The 6,492-nt window shown below is 36.0% G+C and overlaps 1 protein-coding gene across 1 annotated transcript in view; it reads left to right on the forward strand.

Annotated features, from left to right (window-relative positions):
- LOC107674380 (cadherin-7-like) overlaps positions 1-6,492 on the forward strand; it is a 75,432-nt gene that overhangs the window by 62,879 nt on the left and 6,061 nt on the right. The window lies entirely within an intron of this gene.

A 6,492-nucleotide genomic window follows, 5' to 3' on the forward strand; every position in this document is an offset into this window, starting at 1 on the left:
AGGAAAGGATGTAGGGTGAGAGTTGATGTATTCATCAGGGTTTGGTTTGATTTATAAAAAGAAATTCGTTTCAGAGGCTAAAAAAAAGTTACATTTTGATAAAAAAAAAAAAAAAAAATTGTTTTTGAAAATACACTACTTGAAATGTTTGGGGTCAGTACATTAAGATTTTTTTTGTAAGTCTTCTGTTCAGCAAGTACGCATTAAATTGATCAGAAGTGACAGTATAGACTTTTACATCGTTACAAAAGAAGATTTATATTTCAAATAAGTGCTGTTTTTTAACTTTCCCTTCATCAAAGAATCCTGAAAAAATGGAACATGGTTTCCACAAAAATATTAAGCAGCACAACAGATTTCAACATTGATGATAATAAGAAATGTTTCTTGAGCACCAAATCAGAATGTCATCATGTAACACTGAAGACTGGAGTAATGGCTGCTGAAAATTCAGCTTCACCATCACAGGAATAAACTACATTTTATAATAGCAGTTATTTTAAACAGTTGAACTTATTGTAATTGTAATTATATTTCACAATATTACCATTTTACTGTGTTTTCTTTTTTTTTTCAAATACATGCAGTCTTGGTGAGCATAAGAGATTTCTTTCGAAAGTAATACAAAATGACCCTAAACCTTTGAACAGTAGTATATTTTGATTTATTTATTTTTATTTTTTAAATAATGTGATAAATCATGCGCAGTAGGACCAGGGACATTTATTAATAAATCATAAAGGGTTGATTTTGAATTCATGTTGTCATTAAGACAAAGCTACTGTGCTTTCTGAATGCAGCTTCCAATCAGAGGATATTTGTCCATTTTTTGTTATTGTTTAACAAAACCATTTTTTACGAGCTTTATTGCATTTCCACCTCCCCCGTACTGACATTTAGCACACAGACGGGCTGCCATTATTTTAGAAGCGCTGGCACAACAGCTCCAACAGTTGGGGTGTGGTGTGCGCCGAGAGGTCTGCTTGGCCACAATTGACTTGTTTACCCTCTCTAGGGAGGCTGCTGGTCTGTATGATTACTTATTATTTGGAGCCTTATTAGCTGATTGTTTGATGAGTGACCTCTACCCAATATGTACCATTCACTTGGTCTGATTGGTTGACTGGCGTGTCTTTGTGTTGATTTGCTGACCTGAAGACTGCACAGAGGGAGTGAATGCAGTCCTGATGGTTTGATTGATTTTTTGATTATACCATTGATAGGTTGTCTCTCTGCCTGTGCTGGCGGTGTGGAGATCTGTCCATGGACACAACCACAAGTCTATTTGCTGACAGATGTTGTCTCTGTCTTAAAAAAAGTGTGCTGTTATTGTGACAAGACAGGAATTTGTGTGTGCACACACATCTTGAACCGAGCCCCAGTAATTTCCATTGTTTGATTACTCTCTCTCTTTTTTTCCCCCTGAGCGCACAGATGACGAATAAGTAACAAAAAAAAGCTCTGTCTGCTTCCTTGGTGCCATTACAAATATGAACTAGTTCATTTCTATCTCCATAGAGACATTATAACTAAATGGTAGATCTGAAATAATCCACTGCAGTGAAGCCAAGTGCAATATATTTCAATTTCACGTTTCTTTAGAACTCTGCTGTTCTCACACATGACTTGGAGCACCATATATAATATCACTTCAAAAAATCTTTTTATTTTCCAGTAAAAAAAAAAAAAAAAAAAAAGAAAAAAAAAAAAAAAAAAACGAAAAAAAAAAAAAGAGGAGCAAAATTGCATGAGACATAAAGACTTGATTTCAGAGGGGGTTTTTTTCTTTCTTACCCAATTGGCAAGTAGCTTGTTTCATGTGTTTTATCATAAATGCACTGAAGTTATATACTTAAAGCAAGAAAAACAACTTAATAAAAATGGTTAAAAATAAATGTATGCTGCCATTTCAAACTTTGGCATTACTCCAGTCATTAGTCCAGTTTTCAGTGTGACATGATCCTTCAGAAATCATTCTAAAATGCTGATTTGGTGCTCAAAAACAATTTCTTCCTAGTATCAAAGTTATTTATTTTATTTTATTTTATTTTATTTTATTTATTTATTTATTTTTAAACTAATTTGTGTTTTTTTCTAGATTCTTTTATAAATACAAAAGTTCAAAAGATTACCGTTTATTTGAAATATAAATCTTTTCTAACATTATAAATGTCTTTACTGTCACTTTTGTGATCAATTGAATGTGTCCTTGCTGAATAAAACTATTAAAAATTCTTGTTGACCCCAAACTTTTGAACGGTAACATACCTCAAGAGAAATGTTCTTAATATAAGAAAACATGTTAATATCTTGCACAGATTTGCTTCTTAATAAGTACATTTTATCTTTTTGAAAAACATTTTAGATGTTTTTACTCGACAACACAAAAAATACTCTTTAAGAGAAGTGTTTTTGGCATTGATTATTGCGTTGTTGCCCTTCCTCAGGTTCAACAGGAACCTGTGAGAAATGTCATCTACTCTAAACAGCACAGCTTGTGGCCCACAGTGGCAGACTCCATCCTCGTGTTGATTGATCGTTGTCTTTAAGCATTTATCATCAGAATGTGAGCTCAACTAACAGCTCTAAATGATGTCAAATAGTCATTCCTGTAGTTAGTCGTCTCGTGTGAATGTAGGGTTCTCCAGTGCCGCCACCCCTACCCCCCCCGTCTCCTCCCAAACGACACGAGTTGGATTAGACCACTGCGCTGCCTGATCTGAGCAATGCAGTTATTTTTGGCAAAGAGAGTCCGGCCCCAGGGGCTCGAGACTGCTCACTCATGGTTGAAGGGAGGAGGATGGCTTCAGAAGAGGAGAGCTGCAGAGGGAAAAGAATCTTCTTTTTCTGCTTTTATTTTTTTTTTTCAAAGTAATGAATCAACAAGCTTTTTGCCTGCTGTTGCTTTAGTTATCAAAGCAGGGCACAACTAAAACCATGCCAGGGAATGAATGATACACAAGGACATGTCAGCTTTGAGTATTTTGTCTTTTTTTTTATCTAACAACATACAAACTACTTTCTCCATTAAAGGAATTGTTCGCCCAGAAATGAAAGTACTGTCATTATTTACTCAGCTTCATGTTATTTCACCTCGTATGACTATTTTTTCTTTCTTTCTTTCGTTGAACATAAAAGATGTTTAAAAGTATGTTCATGCTGCTCATTTCCATATACACTTTTAAAAATAAAGGTTCTTATAGTTGGCGTCAGTGGTTCAATGAAGAACCTTTAACGTACATGGAACCTTTCCATGGAACAAAAGACTCTATATAGTGGAGAAAGGTCCTTTAGAATCTTTAGAAGTTCTTTAGAATTAAAATGTTCTTCACACTAAGGAAAAACATTTTTTTGTTCACTTAAAAAGAAAAAATCTGTTCACTGAAAGTGGATGGTGACTAGAGGACATCAAGTTCCAAAAAGCACACAAATCATCATAAAAGTATTCCATGACTTATTCGCTATATATTCAAAGGCTTCTGAAGTCACATGATGAGCTTTGTGTGAGAAAATAGTCATTATCCACTGAAAATCCTACCATGACAGTTGGTCACCATTCACTTCCATTAAAAGGAAAAGAGCCCTTTCTTGCTCTGCTATAAATAGTTCTTCTAGAATTCCATGGGGAAAAAAATATACGTTTAGAATAACATGGGGCAAGTAAATGATGACAGATTTTCAGATGAACTCTCTGTTGTTTGCTTGCCTATGTGGTGTTATTACAACATCTCAGTTGCGCTGTCAAGCCCAAACATTGATAATGGTTCATAAAATATTTGATAGGATGAAAATGGAGTTCATAAGGAGGGATCCGATCAAACTGCTGTGGTAAACACATTGCTATTTATCAGTGTTTGCATAAAGTAATCTAAAGGATTTCAGGAGCGCATATCACATGATGACAGCCGCTGCGTCACTCTAGTTGTTCTGAGGGAAACCTTGTGCTCATTATTTCAGTCTTAGGTGGAGGAACACAGAGAGGTCAGGTAAGCCCGAGGCACTCTGATACATTCATGTCCATGGGTCACTCTCGCAACAGTGACATCACCTTTTCAATCTCTGCGTGACCGATTGCAGGGCATCTTGTCTTCCAGGCCCACTTCTCCTATGGCCTCTGACAGTGCCAGTGGACGGCAGTCAGTAATACTTATGAGGGCCCTTAAGGCGATGTAGTGTGCTCTTACATCACCCAGAATAAATCATATTTTATTTTGCAGATAATGTCGCCACTGTGAAAACACAGGGACAGACAGGTGTCATAAAGCACAAACACCTTGTGTTGGGCAGCGGCATAAATGTCAACAGCCAGATAGAGCCGCATATCGCCAGTATATCTTGATTAGTCTTCACTGCCCTGGGCTATTGGAAGTAGTTGAGATATGTGAAGGGAATGCATGGGAGCGAGAGAAAGCGAGGGAGGGAGCGAAAGAGAGAATGAAGGGCAGAGCATAATCCAGTAGTCGCTGCCTCATTTTTAAGAGGTCGATGAGAACGAGGCCCCCACAAAATATCCCATGTTGTTTAATTGATTCTGGATGACGGATTGTTTTCTCAATCCAATTACTGCAAATTGAGGATAATGTTAAATTGATCTGCTGCTCCCGTTGAACATCCATCTTGTGTCAAAACTGCAGAGAGGGTAAATCAAGCCTTAAAGTGAGAGCAGTTTGTAACAGTTAAGACTTAAGACTGCATTAGATCCATATAACTCCTTGTAATCACATAACAGTGGCTTAAAAAACTCAAACCTTGCATCAGAAAAAAAAAATGTTTCCCTTTAGGGATACTACAGCTCGTCACTGGAGCAGTACACTTAAATAGACTTCTTCGTACCTTATTTACCCTAAAAAGTTCATAGTAGTGCCCTGAGGGTACATAGGTACTAATATGCGCCTTTTAGGAGTAAATAAGGTTGTTTTGAATAAAACAAGGCTTCGCACGGAATTAGATTTCAGCAAAATATTACGTTTTTGCTTTAAACTGAGTTGCTTTGAGTTTAAAAGAGAAATTAACTGTTTTCATGTTGCAAAAATGCTTTGTTTTTGTCCTAGAAAATATTCAAAACACAACTGTATAAATTTAGGATATGCATCTGCACATTATTAATTGATAGCTCAGCCAAAAATGCCAGTTGTCATGATTTACTCACCATCGTGTTGTTCCGAACCCGTTTGACACCCGTAAGATATTTTTGCATAATGCTGCTCTTTTTATATATTAGTTTTTGAATATTTTACTTAAAGCATTTAACATTTTACCAAGCAAACAAACAAACAATTATACAGACACAAAGAATATCAAAAAAGATATAAAATATAGTACAAAATGTAAGTACGAAGTAGGTTATATTAGATTACCCAGTAATGAAAAATGTATACATTATTGCACATAATTTCATGTTTTTTTTTTTATGTTACACCCTAGAAATCACATCCAAAGCAACCTGAGCTGTTTTACTGAAACCAATGATCACATTCAAGATTTCTAATAAAAGATTCCCAGATGCAGAAAAATCCCAGCAATGTCATAATTTGTACCTAATGTACCTAATTTACTCCATATGTACAACACAACTGAACTCCGATAGCCATGTCTCAAACTTCGGTACAAACTCTTTGTTCCATGTTTTCAAGATTGTCTCCTTTACTATTGTCATACCGTATAGAATTGTTGTATTTAGTACAGCATACACTCTTAAATATGAAGGTTCTTTATTGGCATTTATGGTTCTATGAATAACTTTTAAAATCCATGCGATTTTACTTTAGTTAAAGGCTGACAAGCTTCAAAAAGCACTATAAAATTATTTCAAGTGACTAATTTTTCTATACACAGCCTATACAATAGCTTTGAGTGAGGAAAAGACTGAAATGTATTTATTTATTTTTAATTTACAGATCATCTTGCAAGATAAATCTAGCTTTGAAGCCATGGTCACCCTTCACTTACATTGATTGTATGGCAAAGAGCAGCTTGGACATTCTGCTTTAAAGGGTGAGTTCACCCAAAAATAAAAATTCTGTCATTTATTACTCACCCTCATGTCATTTCAAACCCGAATGACCTTCGTTCATCTTCGGAACACAAATTAAGATATTTTTGATGGAATCTGAGAGCTGTCTGACCCTGCATAGACAGCAATGCAACTGAAATGTTCCCAAGTCCAGAGACGTAGCCAGGAGATCGGTAAAATAGTCCATGTGACATCAGGGGTTCAACCGTAATTTTATGAAGCTACGAGAATACTTTTTGTGCGCAAAAGAAAAAAAAAACGACTTTATTCAACAATTCGTCTCCTCCGCGTCACCCTGTAGCGCCATTTTGGAGAGTATCCTCTGGACGTAAACAACGTATGTTGTTCTGTGTCAGCTGCGTCATGCCGGATCTGTTTCCTACGATGTTGTGATTTGATCTGAACAGAAACAGTGTATCCATGTGACGCAGCTGACACAGAACAGCATACGCTGTTTACGTCCAGCAGTTAGTCTCCAA

This window comes from Sinocyclocheilus anshuiensis, unplaced genomic scaffold (genome assembly GCF_001515605.1).
Source record: "Sinocyclocheilus anshuiensis isolate Anshui unplaced genomic scaffold, SAMN03320099.WGS_v1.1 scaffold962, whole genome shotgun sequence".
NCBI classification, from domain to species: Eukaryota; Metazoa; Chordata; class Actinopteri; order Cypriniformes; family Cyprinidae; genus Sinocyclocheilus; species Sinocyclocheilus anshuiensis.